This window comes from Pogona vitticeps, chromosome 15, assembly GCF_051106095.1.
Source record: "Pogona vitticeps strain Pit_001003342236 chromosome 15, PviZW2.1, whole genome shotgun sequence".
Classification (NCBI taxonomy): Eukaryota; Metazoa; Chordata; class Lepidosauria; order Squamata; family Agamidae; genus Pogona; species Pogona vitticeps.
The window spans coordinates 9,770,040-9,795,014 of record NC_135797.1 but is presented as its reverse complement, the minus strand read 5'-3'; the positions used below and the strand labels follow the sequence as shown (position 1 = coordinate 9,795,014).

Here is a 24,975-nt window from a genome sequence, read left to right as displayed (position 1 = left end):
ACACATACAGTGGTGCCTTGCTTAACGACGTTAATTCATTCCAGCGAAATCGCTGTAGAGTGAAAACGTCATAAAGCAAAATAAAAAAGCCAACTGAAATGCATTGAAAACCGTTCAACGCGTTCCAATGGGATGAAAAACTCATCGTCCAGCGAAGACCTTCCATAGGGGCGGCCATTTTCGGTGCCTGTAGAGCAAGGAATTTGTCCAAAAACACAGCGGGGAGCCATTTTGAGCACCCGGTGGCCATTTTGAAAACCCGACGATCAGCTGTTTTGATCGTCATAATGTGAAGAATTGGTTCCCGAAGCAAAGCGAAATTCCCCCATTTAGACCATCGTTTTGTGATCGCAATTGCGATCGCAAAAACATCGTTGTGAAGTGCACTCGTCGTTATACGGGGTGATCGTTAAGCGGGGCACGACTGTATTCCCTTTACTCCCTACGTCAGACCGTTTGTGGTCCTCCCAATGTTGAGAAGGTAATTCCCATCAACCCTAGCTAGATACGACAGAGGGATCGTAGGAGTTGCAGTTCATAACATCTGGAGGGCAAGATGCCCCCCCTTCCCGCACTGTATATTAAGCAAAACTCTGAAGTCACAACAGCAAAATACACGGAGACGAGGAGACTATGTTTTGTCCTCCAGGACGACAAACATTCCAATGTTATTTTCAAAAAGTAATTGTGTTGATTACATTTGGAAAACGAGAAAGTAAAGAATTACTGTAAAGCACAACATCTGTGGTCTTGATCATGCAATGGTAACTAATTATTTTTATGTGCTACTCCTGTCCTATAAAGATGCCGGCCACAGAGGCTGGCGAAGCGTTAGGAAAAACAACCTTCAGAACACGGCCAAAGAGCCCGAAAAACCCACAACAACAGTTTTAGGAGGAATTCATCTTTAGTTCTGTCTAATTCAGACAACGTGGCAGGGTATCTGACTGAACAGAGCAAGACTGAGAGTCAAACTATATGTGAGAGAAAGAACATCAATAGATCTGTGAAGGACATGAGTGTTTCAGGGACACTATCCATGTTTGAGCAGTCAGAATTACAAATAAAGTCCATGTTTACTCATGATAACCAGTCACGAATACAGAAGGAGGCAGAACAAAAGGATCGAAATTACATTTCATCACATTGTGAGCATATTGTAACATACTCATACCTCAGTTAAGACAAAAAGGGGGGAAATGCAAGGTGTTTAATTACAAATATCTCAAACGGCAGGCTTGAGAATATGTTGTTATTCAGATACAGAACTATACAGAGTTCACTATTATCCATGGTTTTCATTATCCATATAGCTCTCTCTCTCTCTCTCTCTCTCTCTCTCTCTGTGTGTGTGTGTGTGTTAATGCATGTGAAAAACCAGAATTTTTTTTTCACATGCATTAACAGACTTGGCCACTAGATGGTCCCAGAGACAATGCTATGTGGAATGTATTCTTCACTAACTGGTATTCATAGCACAGTCTATGGCTCCCTCTAATGGCCAGTTCTGGTAATACATGTGAAAATACTTTTCCTGGTTTTTAAAAATATATATTTTGAATATTTTTCAGACCATGGACAAGTGAAACTGCAGATTATGATCCCATGGATACAGGGGTCCTACTGTAATGCTCTTGTCATTACATGCCTTCACGTTACTATGCAACTATGAATTAATGACCTCCAAAGAATCCTATCGTCAACAATCCTGCACGAGTCTTGCAAACTCCTTTTATGGACGTAATAACCTTTATTGGCATCTGGAAAGAAACATATAACACTATTGTCTCATGTTTTCACAAAGCACAAACTTATTTCCTTCTCCAGTAAGACAGTGTATTTGCCATAAGATCTCTACTGCCATTTCCTGTTCTGAACACAGCTGGAGCTTCTCATTTGCCACCCCATGTATTCTAGAAGGCTTTGTTGCAAAATCTTGAGTATTGCTTTACTTATATGAAAAGATAATACAATGGTTCCAGAGCTGTCATCTTTGGGACTACACATTTCATGTTTCCAGTCTGCTTTGTTGTCCCTTTGTTTGGCATACTCTTGTTAGATTTGCATACTCTTGTTAGTTCTCAGGAGCTTACATATTTGTAACAGTATCTCCCCTCTTCCTGGCAATTTATTTCTTCTAATTGCTGAATCACTCTACTTTTTAAAATTGCAGGTTCTTCCTTATTAGAATATTCTTCTTTAAATGAATATATCATTATCATTGCATCTATTCTGTATAGATGCAGAATATTGTTTCCATCGTTCCTTTAGCCTGACAGGATAAGACATTCTTCTGCTGATCCTTCAAGCATCCCTAATCACAACTTAAAATTTTCTTTGCTTTCTTATATATACAGTGGTGCCCCGCATAGTGATGATAATCCGTTCCAGATAAATTGTTGCTATCTGGAAACGTCACTATACGGGGCAAAAAAACCCCATAGGAATGCATTAAACCCTGTTTAATGCATTCCTATGGGGACAAAACTCACCGTTATGCGAAGATTCCCCATACGGCTGCCATTTTCGCTGCCTCGGTAAGCGAGGGCAGGGCGTGAAAACGCTGCGGCCAGCCATTTTCTTCATCCGGCGGCCATTTTGGAACCGCCGATCAGCTGTTCTGCAAACATCACAATGCGAAGATCAGTAAGCGAAACGCTTACTGATCATCGCAATGCGATTTTTGCCCATTGGAATCATCGCAATGTGATCACTTTTGCGATCGCTAAATCCGCATCGCTATGCGGATTCGTCGTTAAACGGGGTGCTCGCTATGCGAGGCACCACTGTAATGGAATAAATCTCATGTCTTCTCTCCCCCCCACCCAATTTTTGGTTGTTCTTTATTTATTTGAAATAATTATTATTAGAGCTCTGTTTTGTCCAAACAGGCAAATCACCAAATGCCCAGGTATACAATTTTGTGGTGGACCCCTTCGCGCATGGCAGGAGAGGAAGCTGAACACGTTCCATGTGCATTGTCTCCGATGCATTCTTGGGATCACCTGGCAGGACCAAGTTCCAAATAGAGTAGTCCTAGAACGAGCTGGAATTTTAGCATGTACACATTACTGAAACAGCAACGTCTACGTTGGCTTGGGCATGTCGTGAGAATGACAGTGAAGCAGAGAAGCTAATTTTCCCTGCCAAGGTCTCTATCATCTATAGACACTGTATTGTTGCTATTGTTGTTGTTGTTATAGCATCTTTTTCCTTTGAGAAGCAAACCACACAAAAAAAGAGTCATCACGGAACTGATGGGCGGATCAAGAAGGAAACCAACCCTACAGCACTCCTGATCCTTAAAGTGTCTGTGCAAATAAAGCAGCCGCCGCAAGAGTTTGTGCAACTGTAGTTCAAGACCTCTCGAGCGTGCCAAGGAACATCCTGTACTCTCAAATAAAGAGAGAAGAAATATTTTGCAGGGTTTCGTACTTGCATACAACGGCGGACACCCTTAATCGTTATTCTTCAGGAACAACAGATTGTGAAGTCGTGTCCCCGAATTGCCAGACTGTTCCAAACTGACCTCCCATATTTTTCTTGCACGGGGCCGTGTGTTCCATCGAGAAACTCCCGAGGGGGAGCATAACTCTATCAAGACCAGCGGGCAGCTTTTGGCTCCGTCAGCCCAGCCCTCGGTAAGCAAGCCACTCAAGCAAAGCTTCCGGTGGAGGAGCTTATCGGCAAGCCTAGACATTTCCTCGCAAAGGTTTCGCCAAGTTGCACGGCGGTCACGAGGAAAATGTGGTTGCTTCTAGCTGCTGCCCCACCCAACAGAACAGCATGCTGTCTATCCCACAGACTGCCCCAGAACACAGACAGAGTTCTGACTCCTGTCCTCTGAAGAGGCCGGCCACAGAGACTGGCGAAACGTTAGGAAGAACAACCTCCGGATCGTAGCCAAAACAGCCCAAAAAACCTACAACAACCATCGGATCCTGGCTGTGAAAGCCTTCGAGAATACAGCATGTTGTCTCGTTTTCGCAGTGAAAGCTCAGAACCCTACTGGAGCAGAGGGTGGAAGCAATGTGGCCCCAAGATCTCCCCCTGAACCTCTCTTGCAGCTGCTAGAATTGTGACACAACATTGTAGGTGAACACACTAGCTGTAACACTATAGGCCAAACCCTGTTCCATGTCGGTGCAACATGACGTTATCCCTGAACAAACAGGCCAGGCGTATGCCAAGGCAACAAGGAATTGTACCATTACAGTCGTGCCCCGCTTAACGAGCGCCCCGTATAATGACGAATCTGCATTACGTTGACTTTTTGCGATGTTTTAATTGGTTTTTTTCGCTTAGTGACGATCGGTTCCCTGCTTCAGGAACCGATTTTTCGCTTTATGACAATCAAAACAGCTGATTGTCAGGTTTTCAAAATGGCCGGTGGCTGCTCAAAATGGCTCCCGCTGTTTTTAGGAGCCATTTTTCACTATACAGGCACCCGAAAATGGCCGCCCCTATGGAGGATCTTCGCTGGACGGTGAGTTTTCAGCCCATTGGAACGCATTGAGGGGTTTTCAATGCGTTTCAATGGAGTTTTTTCCCGTTTCGTTTCACGTTTTAACTCTACAGCGATTTCGCTGGAACGAATTAACATCGTCAAGCGAGGAACCACCGTAAATAGTCACACGTCCCAGACACGAGAAACCGCGCAATGCGCTGCGGCAGAAGTGTTTCAGCAACAGAAGTTCCTCTTTGGCTCTATTGGAACTGCTGCTATTGGGGGAATTTTTTATATATACAACAGCCTTATAATCAAGTGTCATTTTGGGTCACTTTTCTTGTTAAGTACTTTCCAAAAACGATTAAAAGGAGCATGTCAACATACTAAGCTGTCGTGATGTTCTGTACTAGTTTACAAGTCATTTTTTAAAAAGATAGTAAAATAAACACCCAGCTCTGTTCTGGAAAGAGGCCCTTACTTAAAACGCCGATCACAGTGTGTCTCTGCCAGCCGTAGCAACCACAACACAACCCAGAAGAATCTGGGAACGATCTCATTCTATTTTCCTATACTGCCCCATGCAATGTTACTCCAAGGTATTGCAAGAAACACAACGGCTGGCTCGGAGGCTCAACTACCTAATGGTAGGGTCGGAGCCGACAGTAACGACAACCTAACAACCGCAATAACAAGTCGTCTACTAAATTCTATGGCAGCCAGAATGGCCGAACTTTTGCTCATAGGTCTGGCAAGAGTTTGGCCCCCCAATGGAGGGACTCAACAAGCATTCATGATCAAAGACATATGTGAACCCAATGGATGGCCTTATGGGCCCCCTTCCAACTTCATCATTCTATGGAGGGCCTGCAAAACCAGGTCTCTCTCCACTTTACTTGCGTGGATGATGACAAAGGGTCAAAACCGTTCCCTCAAAAAACAAGACGAGGCTGCACAGGCCTCGCTTAGTGATTGCCTTGTTAAACGACAAAACCACTTGATGACGAAGTTTTTAACGATTGCTTTTGGGATTGCAAAATGATGTTCCTATGGGGAAAATTCGCTTAACGATTATCGGTCCCCTGCTTCGGGAACCGATTTTTCGCTAAACGACGATTTAGAAACAGCTGATCGGCGGTTCTAAAATGGCTCCCCGCTGTGTTTTCAGGACAGATTCCCTGCTTTACAGGCAGCGAGAACGGCCGCCCCTATGGAGGATCTTCGCTGGACGGTGAGTTTTCAGCCCACTGGAACGCATTGAACCGGATTCAATGCATTTCAATGGGCTTTTTCATTTTGCAAGACGATGTTTTCGTAAGACAGCGATTTTCGCGGAACGAATTAACATCGTCTTGCGAGGCACCACTGTACACTGAACCAAAAACTTCTTAGTATGGTGACTGAAGCTTCTGTGTAGGGTCAGAGACTGACTATTAAACTCTATTTTCATGGAGCTCAGAGAATTCCCTTTGAACGGATCCCATTTACAAGCCGATGAGGAAACCACAGAGAAGGCCAAGCCTTCTCTCTGTTCAGGCGGCTGAAAGAATTTATGCATGTCTGATCAGTTATGCCCGTCTCGTAAACACGTATTCACCTTGAGCAACTCAAGTTGCCTTCAAGCAATAGAAACAGAAAACCTATTAAAAAAAATTTTTTTAGCCGTTCTCCTGTTCCATGGAAAACTTTGGGGGTTTTCTTAATGGCTCCTTCTCTCCAACCAGCCATCAAGGACTTGCCGAGTAGGGCAGGAGACGCTCTACAGCGGTGGCTCCCAACGTTAGGTCCCCAGACTTTGAAATCAAAGAGACCCTTGAACTTTGCAAATTCTGCAACCAACTTCAGCATTGATGAGGTTTCCAAGGATTTGGGGGCCCAAATTATAGCATTTGGTTGAGATAATGTTTCGTCTTGTCTGTTATATAAATGCAAATAGGAAGAGGCGTGTTTTGTGAAATGGTATTTGCAAGATTCCTCAAGAGCAGTGGTTCCCCAACCTTGGGCCCTCCAGATGTTCTTGGACTACAACTACCAGAAGCCTTCACCACCACCTCTGTTGGCCAGGATTTCTGGGAGTTGAAGACCAAGAACATCTGGAGGCCCCAAGATTGGGGACCACTGCTCAAGAGGAAGCAAACGGCCTCTGAAAACTTTAAAGGGTTACACTACGGCAGTTGTGGCTTGCTATTTGATGGACTGGAATATACTTGAAAGCGGATCTGCATCTTCTAGCTATTTCATTAAAACAACTAGAATTTTCAGTGACATTTGCAAGCCTCCTGTTCAGTTTCTTTCAAGACAATTGTATTTTTCTCTCTCTTTCTCCTCGTTTATATCTTTGCCTCCCCATTGCTCAACAGTTCTCATTCTGTAGCAAAACATGAGGAGTCCTTATTTAGCTGTGTACCTTCTCCAGGTTCCCCCCCCCCCGCCTATTTTTATAACGATCCCCGAGGTGGTTCTTTCTACGCTTTTCAGAGAAAAGAGTCCAGGGAAAGCCATACCCTCTGTGAGAACTGAAATACAGTAGTGCCTTGCTTGACGAGGATAATTCATTCCGTTGAAATTGCTGTTAAGCGAAATCCTCGTCAAGCGAAACGAAAAAGCCCATTGAAATGCATTGAAAACTGGTTCAATGCGTGCCAATGGGCTAAATACCTCAGGGTCCAGCGAAGATCCTCCATGGGGCGGCCATTTTCAGTGCCTATAAAGTGAGGAATCCGTCCTAAAGCACAGCGGAGAGCCATTTTGCACAGCGGGTGGCCATTTTAGAGCCGCTGATCAGCTGTTTTAAAATCATCATCTAGCAAAAAATCGGTTCCCGAAGCAGGGAACCGATCATCGTCAAGGGAAATTTCCCTATCTAAACATGGTTTTGCGGTCGCTACTGCGATTGCAAAAACCTCATCGTAAAGCGGATTCGTCGTTTAACGAGGTAATCCTTAAGCGAGGCACCACTGTAGGTTTGGTGAGCAAGTATACAGTAATACCTAGCTTAAGGGGACGAGTCTTGCACCAACATTAGGTGGGGAGCAGAAAGAATTTTATTTATTTATTTATTTATTTATTTATTTATTTATTTATTTATTTATTTATTTATTTATTTATTTATTTATTTGATTTATATCCCGCCCATCTGGTATATTTATACCAATAGTATCTCACAATACTATTGAGAGATAATATGTAGAAATCACTTTCCCAGCTTAATCTCCCTTTTAGTTCCTTTTCAGGTATAAGACACACCTAAAATAACTTTGAACACAAGAATTTTCATTTTAAATAAAAGTGAAAAACTGATCCCCCCCCATTTCTTTCCAATGGCACAAATTTCTTTTGCCAATATTAGCAATGTACTCTTTTCCCCCCCTTTCACAAAAAAAGATTCTCAGCTTCTTCTCTGATGGCAGACCCCCACAATTCTCTAAAGAAACCACCGCCTGCCGTGTCTATTGTCTGAGGCTCTCCGGTCCAGACAACAGTGCGAATCATTGTCTCCCTTCCAGACCTCCCCCTCCCCTTCCCACCATCTGGGAAAGGGGATAAAAGAAAGCATCCACTGTTTTTCAAGAAGATAAAAAGTGGGAAAGGTTGTTTAAACAGCCTCCTCAAGCCCGGGAATGCTCCATCTATCCTGTTTCCCCGAAAATAAGACCTAACCAGCTAAAACTACGCAACAAATAAGTTTTAATATGCCATATACATACCATATTAAAAACCAATGAGATCTATATTAAGATTAAAACCGTGATTCAAAATATTTCAAAACCTCTAATAAAGCATTTCCTTTTTTTTTAAAGAGAGGAGATTTCGCCTTGAGCACCTGCATTATACAGACTGCATGGCCACATCTCATTTCTTTAAAACTACGGAAAGGCAAGTCATTTTGAAATATTTATTTCAAATATTTTTATCCCGCCTTTCTCCTGAAAAGGACCCGAGGCTGCCAGTTACGTCTTGGGTCCTTTTTAAGGAGAAAGGCGGGATAAAAAAGAAATACTTGAAATAAATAATACATGAATAAACGAAGGCGATTTGCTTAGGACGAACACGCCTGATCTTTCCAGACTAGCTGAAAAAAACTCAAGACACAACGCATGTGAAATTTAGCAGTGTAGCGACACCCTATGATTCCAGGAAAGGGAACGTGGTGGCGCTGCGGGTTAAACCGCAGAAGCCTCTGTGCTGCAAGGTCAGAAGACCAAGCAGTTGTAAGATCAAATCCATGCAACGGAGGGAGTTCCCATCGCTCGTCCCAGCTCCTGCCAACCCAGCAGTTTGAAAAGCATGTAAAAATGCGAGTAGATAAATAGGTACCACCTCGGTGGGAAGGTCACGGCGTCCTGTGTATAGCCGCGCTGGCCACGTGACCATGGAAACTGTCTACGGACAAACGCTGGCTCTACGGCTTGGAGACGGGGATGAGCATCGTGCCCTAGAGTCGGACGCGACTGGACTCAATGTCAAGGGGAACGTCTACCTTAAGATTCCAGGTCCTTCTGATTCCAAGCCAAAAGCGTGAGAATGCATGGTTGATTTAAACAAGGAAAAAGGGTACGATCTTATCCCACCGCAAACCTCTTGGTCCACCTAGTTCAGTTCTGTCTGCACCAGAACTGTACGAAGGGAAGTCACATCTGGATTACAGTTCTTACAGTCCTCGGACATCCGTTCCGTTGACTCAAGCTGTTGTGGTCTATAAGTTTGAAGAGCTATACTAGCTTCCTTCCTGATTTATGGTCTATAGCAGTGGTCCCCAACCTTGGGCCTCCAGATGTTCTTGGACTACAACTCCCAGAAGCCTTCACCACCACTTCTGCTGGCCAGGATTTCTGGGAGTTGAAGTCCAAGAACATCTGGAGGCCTGAGGTTGAGGACCACTGGTCTATAGTGAGTGACAATAGCTATTCCAGCCCATGTTTGTTTGAGCGTTTTGGACAATTTGTGCTATCCCTACAAGGCTCCAGACTGCCCATTCTGCTGTATCCTTTCTTTTCCAAGATTCCCATCAAAAAGCAATAGTTCTTTCTCCTGAGATCATTGCTCACTGGCCTTCCTCCCTTCTTCCCCCCCTTGAAATTGCTGGGGATGCGCAATAGCTGGGCGTCATCATCCAACATGATCCAGAGAGATGGATGGGAGTGGCAGTCCAGCTATGGGAACTGGATGGTGCCAGGCTAAAGGCAGCTGGCTTTTAGCAATGATTTGGTCTTTTCTCCCTCTGTAAAGCCTGACTCTTCTACAAATTGTCCCTTTCATCCCGCTCGCTGGCTCGCTCCCTCGCTTCCAGACTGTCGGCTTAAAGTCTTGCTTCCCTTTTCCCGGAGAAGCTTCTGTTTGGCCTTTGGAGGGAGGTTTCACGCAGAATGGCACTGGGCGATGAAGCGGAAGGATGGGAAATCCGGCACAAACTGGGGAAGGGCCTTTTAAAAAAAAATCTACCAGGGCTAAGTAAACTATGGAGATGTTGGAACATTTTCCTATGTCAAATCCAGAAGGCAAACGGCACGGTTAAGAACGCAGCAAAGAGCGAAGAACAGATTTTTTTACAGCAAACTATTCAACCTCTCCAAACCACATAAATTTGGGAGTTAATCTCCAAACCAAGAAGCAGGAGAGAGAGAGTAAAAAAAAAATTTTTTTTTCAAGCCCTCCAGGCATCTGGAAGAAGCACAAAGGTGCAACCGCTAAGGATTTTATTGGCCATTTACACACTGATGGAGACCCATCATTTCCTTGCAAAGCAGTCCGGGATCCCTATAAAACGCTGCTGGGGCTTGGACCTTGGCTTGCCTGCACAGCAGATTAACAGACTGCAACAGGAAAAAAAACGAAAGAAAAAGACTTTCTAGCTGTCAAGATGAGCCAAGGACAGTGTAGCTGCCAATAGTTTTAAAAACCAGAAGTCATGGAGAAGAAAAAAAGGTTATTCCTAGTTTGGTGCGGCCGCAGCCTAGCCTGGATGAGCCAAAGATAAGAAAAGCTCAAGAATCAAATCCTGCACGGGTAGCCAGTTATTTTCGTTCTTTCAAGGGCCGCTTCCCTTAATGGTAATCTCTTGGGGACACACGCAGGCGACGGTGGAGGCTGAAGTCAGCAAACATACGCATCGAGCTAAAAGCAACGGCCACTCCCTTGCTTCTCCCCCCACCAGGCCCTTCGCGCCTCTCCAACTAGTAGGCTACTGAAGGAAGAACAGGTTACCGTATTTTTCCGGGTATAAAATGACACTTTCCCCTAAAACAATTAGAGGAAAAACTGTGGGTCGTTTTATACACGGTAGTAAGGAGGGGGGAGGGATCAAAGCGCTTCGATCCCTGCTTTCCCCCTCCACTTTTTGCAAAGAAAGTAGATGGGAGAAAGCAGCTTTTTGTAAAGAAAGTGGAGGGGGGAATCGCTTTCCTCGCAAGAAAATGGAGGGGGAAAGCAGGAATCAAAGCACGTTGATCCCTGCCTTCCACCTCCACTTTCTTGCAAAGAAAGAAATTTTGGGTTAGAAAAGAGGGGTGTTTTATACATGGGAGCGTCTTATACACAGAAAAAAATACGGTATTCTAGCAGAGATCTGAAGTGACAGCCTGCAAAGCCCTTTCGGAATGACAACATGGGCCACAGAAGAGCAATCTGAGGGATGCAGGTTGCTCGCTTCTGTACTACTGATATGTGCTGTCAAACTTTCTCATTTACAATGACACTATCAACTGACAACTGCCAGAAAGTCATGAACTTGCGAACTAACAGCCATGGTTTCAATCTATTTCCTATTTGATCTCCTTTTCCTTCCCCCTCCCCATTTTCTTAGCATAATTGCATTTTCCGGTGAATCTTGTATTTTCATATAATGTCCAAAGTATGATAAACACATACAGTAATTCATTTTAACTTCTAGCATCCATTCATCCATCCATCTCTCTCTCTCTCTTTCCATCCATCCATCCATGCATCCATCCATCCATGCATCCATCCATCCATCCATCCATCGACTAACCCATCCATCCATCCATCCATCCATCCATCCATCCATCCATCCATCCATCCATCCATCCATCCATTGACTAACCCATCCATCCATCCATCCATCCATCCATCCATCCATCCATCCATCCATCCATCCATCCATCCATCCATCCATCCATTGACTAACCCATCCATCCATCCATCCATCCATCCATCCATCCATCCATCCATCCATCCATCCATCCATCCATCCATCCATCCATCCATCCATCCATCCATCCATCCATCCATCCATCCATCCATCCATCCATCCATCCATCTTTATAGCTCAAGTAATCCTACCACTTGAAACAGTTGGGCTGGTGGGAAATGACTCCGTAGAGACTAGATCTTTGATCTTCTCCTCCTATAGTCTTCTTAACCAAAAAGCCCCAACACACGGCCTTTTGCTTTTTGCTCAAGAACCCAAAACTCCTGCAGGCCCAAGAGAGAAGGTGCCCTGGCAGCAGTAGTGTGGCGTGAAGGCTATTTGGCACGTATCGTTTTATTAGCTCCTTTTTGCTTTTTTTTTTTTTTTACCCCAAGGGCCTGGCAGATCACAAAGAGATGAGAAGCACCGACATGTCTCAACCACTACCTTGAAGATTTCTCTGCCATCATGCCAAGGAACCACCGCTTTTCCTTTTAAGTGTAACAGAATCGGGAAGAACAAGCGTTTTTAGAGCATGAAGTAACGCACAAAACCCTGAGCAATTCTTTTTTTTTGCCATTCACAGTAGCTGTCTGCCAGCCAAAGAGGCAGAACTAATCTGAAGGGGAAAGAGCAGGGAGTGGGAAATTGCCAGAGCTGGAAGCTGCGGCTAATGGGGAGGGCGAGGTTCCTGGTTCTACAAAACACAAGGTATTGTTGTAGCAACACAATCTGTTCTTTGCACTCCTCCCGCAGAAGGAATTTGGTCAGAGTAGACCAAAGGGCTGCCTGATTTAACAATCCCTGGTTACCTCTGCGCAGTATGCCAGGTGCAACGGCTGGAATAGTCACCCGTTGACCATGGGCAAGGCAATCTAATCTTTGGTACCTGGCAAAGATAGATTTTTCTTGAACACAGACGTTCTATCCAGATTTGGTGCATAAGCAGGTAGACTGAACGATACAATAGGTAGCTAATAAGTGCCAACGTGATGCAAATATTACAATGTCAGCCTAGAAAAGGAGATACAGTATCTGGGTTCTAATCCCCACAGAGGCCCGGACGTCACCAGTCACTCTGAACCTTACTGTTGTGAGGATAATACAGTGGGGCCTCGCTTAACGACGATAATCCGTTCCAGGAAAATCACCGTTAAGCGAAAACATCGTAAAGTGAAATTAAAAACCCCATTGAAACGCACTGAAACCCGTTCAATGCGTTCCAATGGGGTAAAAACTCACCGTCCAGCGAAGATCCTCCATACGGCGGCCATTTTCGCTGCCTGTATAGCGAGGAATCCGTCCCTAAGCACAGCGGGGAACCATTTTAAGCACCCGGCAGTCATTCTGAAAACCTGATGATCAGCTGTTTTTGATCGTCATAAAGCGAAAATCGGTTCCCAAAGCAGGGAACTGATCATCGCTAAGTGAAATTCCCCCATTTAGACCATCGTTTTGCGATCGCAATTGCAATCACAAAAAGATTGTCGTAAAGCGGATTTGTCATAATGCGGGGCAATAGTTAAGCAAGGCACCACTGTAGTGGGGAGAAAGCCACATACACTACTCTATGTGCATCTGGAAAAAAATGCATTTATTTCATTTCATCAATAGCATCCTTCAGTCTTGAGAGACGATGGACACGTGCTCTGAATAGAGGTCTTGGAACAGCATCTCGTGTGGCTGAGAAGGCCAATTCGAGAGTGACCATCCCTTCCACACTGAAGACAGATACAATCTGTCCCCTGTCCAGCTCCCTGATTTTGCTGGTTTAGGGACTGCCTCTTGGCCTCGGCCTCTTCATTTACAGCCTGTATTTATCCTAATCCAGGTATCCAAGACAGGTTACAAAACGGTACAGAAGTGGAGAACACATTAATATACGAAAAAGGCTAGGAACCATATAATATTAAACTACCACCAAACGAAAGAAATTCAAAAATAAAGAGCAGCAACGAAGGCATATTAATGTGGAGGGGAAAAAAAAAACACCACAAGAGTTTTAAAGAAAAAAAGGAAAGCATCTAGTTTTGAAAACTCACACCATGCCCCTCACCTTGAGTTATCTTAACTATTGCAGATGGAAAGGTTAGGGGTTGGAAATAAACGAATTCTGCATTTGCTCTGTGCGAATACGTCTGGGAACCAGGAAATGTACTCCACACCTTCAGCAAAGACAAAGCATTCGCTACCTCCACCAGCTTTGTTGAATTGCGGTTGGCACATAAACACCCAAGACAAACTAAAGGAACCACACCTTAATGCTGATAAGGAGCTGCCGACAGAAACAGGAAGGACCGAGACTCGCATTTAAAGACTCCCCAAAGCCACCGATTTATCTCTTTTTTGGGGAAAAATCAGGGCTTGCGTAGAAGCCACGCGTAAGGAGACCGGGAGAGATCGCACTGCACAAAAACAAGCACAAAAAAAATCGAGGGGCATGGATCTCAAAGGAATAGAAGTACAAAGGCCATCTATTCCATCACTCTGTTTCCCACCATAGGCAACCAGCTGCCTCTTTTCATGCTCATCAGCATAATACAAGCACAGCAGCATCCACCCACTCAAATTCCTCCGCAGCTGCTGTTTTGTTTAAGAGGTTCCCTTCCCAACTATCATACTTAAGAACTATCCGTCCGAAGGCCTGTCCCGTCCGCCGTTCTCTTGCTGCTGCGTCTGATGACAGACCTCTGGAAAGTCCCGAAGCAGGACACCGAGGCAGTGTGATAGAATCAGCATTATAGAGTCACGGGGTTGGAAGGGACCTATAAGGCCACGGCGTCCTAACCCTTGCTCAAGGAAGGAAGAAATCCAAATCTTCCACCTAGGAAGGAACAGCTTAGTGGTGGTGACCACCGAGAGATACACCGTGTGGCATGCATTTCTTGGGTTAGAATAAGAGTATATATTCCTGCTGGAGGAGACTCTTAAAGAGTCCCCTGGACTGCAAGGAGATCAGACCTATCCGTTTTGAAGGAAATCAACCCTCTCACTGCAAGGACAGATCCTGAAGCTGAGGCTCCAATCCTTTGGCCATCTCATGAGAAGAGAAGACTCCCTGGAAAAGACCCTGATGTTGGGGAAGTGTGAGGGCAAGAGGAGAAGAGGACGACAGAGGATGATGAGATGGTTGGACAGGGTCATCGAAATGACCAACATGAATTTGACCCAACTCCGGGAGGCAGTGGAAGATGGGAGGGCCTGGCGTGCTCTGGTCCATGGGGTCACAAAGAGTCGGACACAACTTAATGACTCAACAACAACAAAATATATTCCTGTTTTCTTCGCCCAACCAGGATGATTTCAGAGCAACTGTTTTTTAGGATGTTGGGGTGGGGGGTCCATTTGCTGAAATCAATAACACAGAATCAAGGTATCATGCATGCCAGAGTTTATCCTCAAGGCTGTGTAGAAGGATTTCCATGCAGTGCAACTCCCCTAAGCCCCAGCCACCACTGCCCAAGATAAGGACGATGGGAAATCGCAATCCTGGGAGTCTCTCTGAAGGCTACCTTCAAACGTGTCGCTTTTCAAACACCAACCCAGTGCAAGCTCTAAAACCCGCTGCCTCAACTTGTAATTTGAACCCCCACCTTGTTCAGAATAGTTCATCCCTAGAAAGATGTGGCTTTTAAATGCAGTGGTTAAGATCTTGGATAAAAATTGGGAAATCCAGTTCGAACTTCTCACAGCCGTAAAATCTCACGGTACAGTTTAAGACCATGGCCGTCTTTTGTTGCCCAATCTATCACACTATTAGGAGGGTGTGTGTCATGTAGGGCAGTGGTCCCCAACCTTGGGTCTCCAGATGTTTTTGGACCACAACTCCCAGAAGCCTTTTCACCACCACTTCTGCTGGCCAAGATATCTGGGAGTTGAAGTCCAAAAACATCTGGAGGCCCAAGGTTGGGGACCACTGATGTAGGGCTTTATCAAGAATTGGGGTGTGTGTGTTTAACTTTGTGTAGGCTGAGGGCCCCAAAATTAAAATAGCTATTCTCCAAAACCCTGTTGCTTGTAAATCACGCTAGAACAGGCGCACTGGTTCAATGGGGTTTAATAAGTCAGCTTCTCCGTTAAGTTCCATTGATTCAAATGGCCCTGGGCTAATTGTGACTTACTTTAAGTAGTAAGATTAGCGTAGTAAGCTGCAGTTAGAGTAGGCCGATTTGAATCCATTTATACAGAAGACTCGACTCGCCAAATCTCCACTGGGGTCTCCTTTAGTGCAGTTTACTAGGCTAAGCCACCGGATTTTGGCCACGAGGTATGAAAGCTGAGGTTTTATCAGTTCTACCGTCTACAACCCTATTTCAATTGAGATTTATTGTAATATTATTTTAAAAAGTAAAAAAGAATTCCAGTTTTTACTTCCACGAAAAAGTATGAACTCAGTTTGAACTTCCTTCTTGCAGCGGAGTGGGAAATATTGCGTAACCAGTTCTGATTTTAATAGTCGAGTCAGTGTTTAGAAGAGTGAGCTTGCTGGTTGAAAATTTCCCATGAATTGCAAACCAATATCTTCAAGCGCCTCCTCAAAGTAGACTCTCACGGGTTGAAACTGGCAGAGTAGCTGGAATCACCATCTGCAGATGTTTGATTTTAAAGTGGGTCACCACTTTCTTTGGCTTCCAATGCCTCTTTTATCTTTTAAAAACTGTTTGGCACGTGTTTATCCAAACTTGCAATTCTGTTTCAAAAACTGAATCCCCCACCACCACCACCAATTCAGTATAGATATTTAAAAATGCTGTGCCAAAGACTGAGATTTGGCGCTTTCGCAAAAGCATGTGTGACCTTCTCTTATTTCTTCCCAAATGTCTGAATTCTAATTTAAATATTTTACAGCACTGATTGGGGTATTTGGCGAGTCAACTCCTCCCTAAGTCCCTTTGGTTCAAATGGGTCTACTCTAAGGGAGACTTACTTTCATATAGCAAGTTGCGGTTTGAGTAGGCCTATTTAAGTCAAGAAAACTTGCGAAGAACTTGACTCACCAATATTCTCAGTTGGAGAATACCGTTCTGACTCACATCCTGAATGTCTTTTTCTACATTTTTGAAGGCTGTATCTCATAGAGCCATTGAATCATAGAGTAGGACAGGGCATATAAGGTCACCAAGTACTGGCTTAGTACAGAAACCCAAATCCAAGTAGATCTGACAGAGGGTTGACCAATTTTCCTTTGAATGCCTCCATTGGAGGTACAGTGGTGCCTCGCTTAACGAGTGCACTGTATAACGATGAACTCGCATAGCGATCCCTTTTTTGGGATCGCTAACGTGAAGGCATCCCAACCACCGCAATGGGCAAAACTCGCATTGCGACTATCGGTAAGCGTTTTGCTTACCAATCTTCGCATTGCGACGCCCGCGGATCAGCTGTTCGGCGGTTTCAAAATGGGCGCCGGACGCCCAAAATGGCCGCGCACAGTGTTTTCGCACCCTGCCCTCGCTTACCGAGGGCGCGAAAATGGCTGCAGATGGGGAAAACTTCACTTAACTGTGAGTACAGAAGCCATTGGAACACATTAAACTAAGTTTAATGCGTTCCAATGGCATTTTCCATCCTGTTTAGCGATGTTTTCTTATAGCGATGGTTAATCCGGGACGGATTAACCTCGCTATGCGGGGCACCACTGTAATTGGTTCCATTGTCATGCTGCTCTAACAGTTAAGAAGTTTTTCCTGATATTCAACCTAAATCTGTCTTCCTGTAGCTTGAGCCCAGAGTCAGACACGACTAAACGACTAAACAAGGAAGAATAATTTCCTTGATTTTTTCCCTGGGTCTTCCAGCCCACGAGCATCAAAGTGTTAAGTGTCTCTAAAGGCTGCTTCTTGCTGTCCACAAAAGATTGTGTTTCCACAATTAATACTATTTTTCTGCAGTTCTCTAAAACAATTCATTGTCTCTCTGAACCCACCGAGAAGAGCACGCCGGCTTGTTTGTCTTCCACGATTTTAAGATTTTTTTCCCCCAGCAAAAATCTGGGATTTTTGCATTGAGCATCAGAATGATTCCTACCTCAAGTTTCTTGAAACGTTCTTTAGCATGTTTCCAGGCCATGTATTCCTTTGTGACCAAAGTTCCTTATATTTGGCCACCTAATCGAACTGCTTCTGTATGCTTTGCTCAGGCAGAACCCACTTTAAAACATTTTTACGTCCAGCTTCAGAGTTTTCTATATCTATATTCTCCTCCAAGCCTCTCGCAGCTTCTTATTTGCATGTACTGTTTCATTTTTGACTTTTAAAAAAAAAATATTTAGAGGGGTTGCTACTTTCCCGAGAAAAACCAAAGGAAATTTGTCAGAAGTAAAGGAAAGTCAAGGAAACTGTGACTAAGATATATTTGAGTAGGGGTTTTTTGTTTGTTTGTTTTTGTATATTGCTGCAACAGAATATTTTTCTGGCAACTGGCGAAGTGACGTAGATGCAACTTAATGACCTCCTTTCCCTTCTCTAGACTTCCTCAATTCCACCTCGGTTGCTCCAGCAGATTGCAAGGTTAGCCTGTCGAATTTACGAAACAAAGCTAGTTTAACAGCTGGATAGCTCAGAGTTTTAGGTCTCTGGCTATGGAACCAGACGTTGGGTCTCTTCCAGATCTGCAGATTATTATTAAATGTTTAGGGCAACAAACTCCAAACATGTAACTATTTTAATCCCTATATGCTAATATTATTCATAAACAGACAAACATGGGCTAGGATCACGCTCATGTATGGAGTGGAAGCTTTATTTCCTGCTAAAGAAAGAAACACGTGGGTCCCCCAAGGTTCAGTCCTGGCGCCCTGTTCTCTTTGACATTTTTATTAACTTGGACTTGGGAGTGCAGGCAATACTGATCAGATTTGCAGACGACACAAAATGGGGCAGAATAGCCAATTCCTTGAAGACAGGAACACATTTCAAAAAGATCTTGAAGGGGCTTGAGCACTGGGCTCGGAACAACAGGACAAAATTTAACAGGGAGAAGCGCAACGTTCTGCACTTAGAGGGAAAAACCCAAATGTACATTTACAAGATTGGGGGGGGGGGAATACTTAGCTCAGTAATACTATGAGTGAGAAGGATCTTGCAATGGTTGTAGATCAAAAGCTGGAGATGAGCCAGCCGTGTGATGTGGCTGCAAACAAAGGCAAATGCAATTTTAGGATGCATTAAGCGAAGTATAGTCTCCAGATCCCAGTCCCCCTGTATTCCCTACTGGTTAGGCCTCATCTAGAATATTGTGCCCAGTTCTGGACACCACACTTCAAGAAGGATGCCAACAAACTGGAGCAAGTTTAGAGGAGGGGGTTCAATGCGTTTCAATGGGCTTTTTATTTTCGCATTACGACGTTTTCGTTCTGCAGTGATTTCGCTGGAACGAATTAACGTCATAATGCGAGGCACCACTGTATTATAAAACAATGACGGGCAGACAATTACGGCCTTCTAGATGCCACGGGACTGCAGCAGCTGTTCATTTTAGCCAGCACAACCAGCGAGGAACAGACGAGGTCAGTTTCCAATGAACAAGCCCTGATTTTCGCTTTACTACGATCAGCAAACAGCTGATTGTCGGGTTTCAAAATGGCCACCACCTGCGTATTTCCCGAAAATAAACCACACTCCAGGTTGTCTTGTCTTTTCGTCTGTTCCTGCACTGAAACGGCCTCTCCCTAAGATCAACTTCCTAGGCCACTTGCACCTCTAAGGCAATCAACGCTGTGGGGTGGCCACCCTGATGGAGGAAGTCTACGACGAGGTGCCGGGCCTTCTCGGTGGTGGCCACCTCTTTCTGGAACACTCTACTTGTGGAGGCGACACAGGCCTCTTCCCTCCTAATATGCAGGAAGCACATAAAAACGCTGCGTCGTCTGGGCACAAAATATAGGACGTAACATTGATCAATGATTGCAAATATGGCAAAATAATATAAAGCTCACAAAATCAGTTAATTTCAAGGAGAATATATATAAGATGTTTTACAGGTGGCATATAACTCTGGAAAAACTATCAGAGATTTATACAGATGTGTCAAATGTTTGCTGGAAGAGTGAAGCAGATGAGGGAAGTTTTTACCATATGTGGTGGACTTGTAGAGTAGCGAAGCAATTTTGGATAGGTGTACAGTCGTGCCCTGCTGGACGATTACCCTGCTCTACGACGAATCCGCTCTACGTTGACGGTTTTGTGATCACTTTTGCAATCGCGAAACAATGTTTTAAATGTTTTTTTTTTTGCTGCACGATGATCGGTCCCCTGCTTTGGGAACTGATTTTCGCTTTACTACGATCAGCAAACAGCTGATCGTCGGGTTTCAAAATGGCCACCAGCTGAAGAAAATGGCCCCCCGCTATTTTCTAGGACAGATTCCTCGCTTTACAGGCACAAACAATGGTTGCCGTATGGATGATTGTCGCTGGACAAGCAGGTATTCAGCCCATTGGAATGCATTGAACGGTTTTCAATGCGTTTCAGTGGGTTTTTAAATTTCGTTTTATGATGTTTTCGCTCTACAGTGATTTCGCTGGAATGAATTAACGTCGTCAAGTGAGGCACCTCTGTACATACTCTGTTACAAAAAATATTGCTTTGTAAGGTTCCACTAACCCCAGAAATGTTTCTACTGCGTATTATAACAGACAATATAGGTAAGACAAAGAACTACTTAGTTATATATATAGCCACTGCAGCCCGAATTCTTTCTGTCAAGAATTGGAAGAAATCGGTGATACCGAAACAAGGGGAACTTACTGAGAAGATACGGGAAGTGGCAGAAATGGGTATCTTACCCGAAGCGTTGAAAGACTGTCCAATACAAAAGGCAACTGAACGATGGGATTTATTATATGAATGGCTTGAGCCACCAAATAGTACTTGAATAACATAGATTAAAACTAGGATGGAAATGTAAATTAAAACCTGGAGGTCAATCAAATAGAAGAAAAGCGGAAAGTCGGGTTGATATGGTCGCATGAATAGATTGGATGTCACTACATCTCTCCCTCCTGTTTTCCGCCCTCATATCCCTCTTTACCTTCTGTACCCCTGATCTTATCCCAAGTTGTTAAAAAAAAAACAAAAAAAAAAACGTTGCTTGGTCATTTGGTTCCATTTTGACCATTTACACCCTGTATCCTTTATCTTGTCCTTTGCCATCGTCTTGATTTTTAGGTACTGTCGTTTTATATATATTTTTTGGTTTGGGTGGGATCCGGCGGTTCTTGGCATGTTTATTTTACTGCTGGAAACCGCCCAGAGTACAGTGGCCGGACCACTAGATGGTGTGCTATAAATAGATCATAAATAAATAAACCGGCCCAAGGCTAACAAAGGAATTTCTTCTTGAGCTGGACAGGGAGAAGTGCCGGGCTCCAGAACAAAGTGGAGCAGAAAGAGGTTGCTTTCTGTGTTGCTTAAAATGAACAAGGTAAATCAAATGCCACGGTCACTCCATCATATTCAACCCCTGCCTTCTATTCTTAAGCATGGCGTTGGGCGAAAGCATTGCAAATTCCAAAAGCAACACATTTTAGCAAAGACGATTCTGGCATGATTCAAATCCAACGGTTTTGTAGCCATGGGGTAAACTAAACGCCAGCTTGGATTGCAGGGGCTTATAAATTTCTGTTCCCTCTTAAACTGCTTGCCTTGATCCAAGCTTACAGTGCTGCCCTGATGGTTATGGGATTCTTCTGGACCACGCGGGTATTCTTTTCTGGACGATTTAAATACAGTGGTGCCCCGCATAGCGACAATAATCCGTTCCAGATAAATCGTCGCTATCCGGAATCGTCGCTATCCGGGGCAAAAAAACCCCATAGGAACGCATTAAACCCTGTTTAATGCATTCCTGTGGGGGGAAACTCACCGTTATGCGAAGATCCTCCATATGGCCGCCATTTTCGCCGCCCCAGTAAGTGAGGAAACCGCGCGAAAACGCTGCGGGTGGCCATTTTCTTCACCCAGCAGCCATTTTGGAACAGCCGATCAGCTGTTTAAAGAACATCGCAATGCGAAGATCGGTAAGCGAAACGCTTACCGATCATCGCAATGCGATGTTTGCCCATTGAGAACATCGCAATGCGATCGCTTTTGCGATCGCAAAATCCGCATCACTATGCGGATTTGTCGTTAAACGGGGCGCTCGTTATGTGTGGCACCACTGTAGATTGTCTTGGTACTGGCATGCAAACACAGTGAGAGTGTTTGCTGCTGATTGTATTGACACGCAATGAGTTGTTTTGTTACTGTCTGTTAGCACATATCTAGAACCTCTCTCTGAAGTTGCAACACAAATCATGCTTTTCTTATCTTGGCTGCTCTCTGTCCATCAACTTCACTCTTGGCCTTCCCCTCCTCTGCTTATTTTACCTGACAATCCTTCTTAAACATTCATGTTTTCACTCCATGCTGTCTTAAGTTTTGGTTTTTGTGGGTTTTTTGGGCTGTTCTGGAGGTTTTTCTTCCTAACGTTTCGCCCGTCTCTGTGGCCGGCATCTTCAGAGGACAGGAGTCAGAACTCTGTCTGTGCTCTGGGGCAGTCTGTGGGAGTCCTGACTCCTGTCCTCCGAAGGGGCTGGCCACAGAGACAGGCGAAACTTTAGGAAGAAAAACCTCCAGAACACAGCCAAACAGCCCGAAAAACCTACAACCACCATCGGATCACGGCCGCGAAAGCCTTCGAGAATACATTGTCTAGGTTTTATTTTAGTTTTAACCTCCGGACTATGGTGGAAAAGTTCTAACGCACAGAAGAATTATTACAGGGTAGAACACAGGAACAGCTAATGTCCCAGGAAAAGTAAACAGGAGCCGAATTAAGACATGGAACAGTGGAGATTCACAAGCAGAAATACGCTCATAAAGAAACATAATTAAATAGTACAATCGCACAAAGCGCACAAATTGGGATGTATTAACACTGTACTGGGGTCCACATCCAGCCGTGGTGTTCAAAAACCCCTCAAAGCACACGTTTTTTGTCCTGCTTCGTCTCGGCTGACCCATGTGGATGCCGGGATGTCATACCAGGAGCGCAGTGCGAGTAAAACCAAACACCCACGTTGGATGGGCTGGCTCTCAAAGAAGGAACTGGAAACCAGTTCCCCAGATTGTGGGGCCAGGTGGGCACAAGGTTGCCCTTTTGGGTGGCGCACAAGTAGGCCTGTTAGCCTACTCGTTCAGTCTTCTGAACGAGTAACAAAACCAACAGCGGAAGAGATTTCTCACTTCCTGGGTTTGGCCACTCAAAACGCTTGGGGAGGGGAGGGAATAAATGAGAGAGGATTTTTTTTTTTTTTGATGTAACGATTGAATCGGTTCTTTTTAAAGTCAAAATCCAAGTTGCTGAGAAATAGAAGCCGGAGAGGACGGAGGTCCCAGAGTCCCCACGGAAGGAGCAGAAGCTTGGGCAACACAGCCCTTTGCTCTGACCCCGCTGGGCTGCTTCGTTGGGTCGGGTTTAATGATTTAAAAAATTGATCCTTGGCTCTCCTAGAACTTTACAAAGGCCCTGTTTTGAAAACAGCAGGATCGGTTCCCCACTTCGTGGGGGGAGGAGGGGGAACCAGACACGCTTGCCCAAAGCGAGTAACAGCGTGGATTCGAACGGGCAGCTTCCACAATCACAGCATCGCCAGCCACACATTGCACATGGGTCCTCGAATCCTCACCACCATCCTCCTTGTGGCTGCAAATTGCAGGAGTGGGTGACTCAGAGAGGTGGCGTGCATCCTGACACAACCAAGAGCAACCGAGGACGTGACACCACCGTATGTACGTACGTACGTTGGGGAGAAGACAAAAGGTCTAGAGGGCATTCAACACTCCCTCCTTTTAAAAAACGAACAAACCCAGAAATATACAGACAAGATGCTCATCCAGACCTTATTCTTTCCAAGCGGTTTTACTTTTCTCTCTCTCACACACACACACACAAAGTTAAACCACATATTGACTATCCTCCCCCCCCCTTAACTCTGGCATAAAACTATGAGCATAAAAACAAGTCTCCATCTCCGACTGAATTGCATGGGGTAGCAGTGGTGGCAGATAAGGAAAAATAGCAGGGCTATTATTATTATTATTTTTAAAGTGTCTACAGAACTTTTGACAAGTCCTGGATTGGGCCCCAAGTTCAAGAAACCTCCAAGGCGAGGAGGTCCTACCTCCCAATGGGAATGCCAGCGGTACCTCTCCTATTTCATGCTTACCTGCAGTTTGCTGTAATTTAATTTGTCCATTTATATCAGTATCTATTCATTTTTTTTAAAAAAATGCTTAATTCATGAGGTTTTTAAATTCCGTCTTTTTAATCTTGTGAGCCGCCTCCCCTGACTGGGACAAAGCTGGCCTCTAAAAATCAATATGGGGAAACCTCAGGGCCCGTGGGGGGGGGGCGATGGGAGTTGTAGTCCGCCAGCTGCCAGCTTTCCCCCCTTGAAATTGGGGACACGGAGCCTGCTTCCCAAACGGGAAGGGCTGGTGCTTCCCAACTTTGGATAACCCCCCCCCCCAAAAAAAACTGGTGTTCTTGCACCAACATCTGGCCAGAGGTGCTTTGGGGGAACCCATGGATGGCACGCAGCTGGGGCTTCCTCCCCCCCACACACACACACCTTGGGTAACCCCCGTGTTGCCTGGGTGGGAAGGTTAGAGGGAGGGGCGGGTCTTGGGATGCAGGAAGGGGGCTCTGGGTTCAAGTCCCCGTTAGACCAGTTTTTTTTGGGGGGGGGGAAGACCCACGGGGTTAGAGCCTTCCAAGCGCCTTCATTGCTGGCTGGGCTTCCTGGGGGGGGGGGAGAAGAAAGAGTCCAGGTCTTCCCGGGGAGGGCTACTTCGCGAGCTTTTTTTTTTTCTCCCCGTGCGGTGCGAGAACTTCCTTGCGCACCGAGGAGGAGAAAGAGGAGGAAGAAGATCGGCAGGGAGAGGAGGGTCCGGGGAGGGGGCATTTCTCATTCCCACGCCCGCACACACACCCCAATCCCCATCCCCACGCCCGCCTTACCTGGCGCCCGCCCGCGATCCTTCCCCCGGGAGAGCAGCGCCGGTGCTGCGCCGGATCCTGTGCAAATCCCTTCCCACGCCCGGGCGCGCGGAGCTTTTTCAAGGCTGATGTCAGCCGCTGGCAGGAGGGAGGGAAGGAGGGCGGGGAGCGCTCCGGGCGCGGCCTTAAAGGAGCTGCCGCCGTCCCCCCCCCTCCGTCCAGCTGCGCCCAGCCCCGGGGGGGGGGGAGGAAAAGGCGAGCAAGCCTCCTCCCCTCCGCTTTTGCCCCCCTGCAAGCCGGTTTAGGAGGGGGCAGCCTGGGATCCTGAGTGGGTGGGAGGGACGCCCGCCCGGGTCTTAGGATGCAGGAGGGGGCTCTGGGTTCAAATTCCCCTTAGCCC

The 24,975-nt window shown here is 45.4% G+C and overlaps 1 protein-coding gene across 2 annotated transcripts in view; it reads right to left on the bottom strand.

The window, feature by feature from the left end:
- Positions 1-24,752, bottom strand: part of TAGLN2 (transgelin 2) — a 30,731-nt gene extending 5,979 nt beyond the window's left edge. Inside the window, exon 1 of one of the 2 annotated variants that reach the window (XM_072984406.2) lies at positions 24,597-24,752. The gene's annotated coding sequence lies outside the window, so the exon portion shown is untranslated. Of the gene's footprint in view, positions 1-14,215; positions 17,316-24,596 lie in introns of those variants that run through there. The other variant, XM_020802457.3, reaches the window with a different exon arrangement.
- Positions 24,753-24,975: the final 223 nt, after the last annotated feature.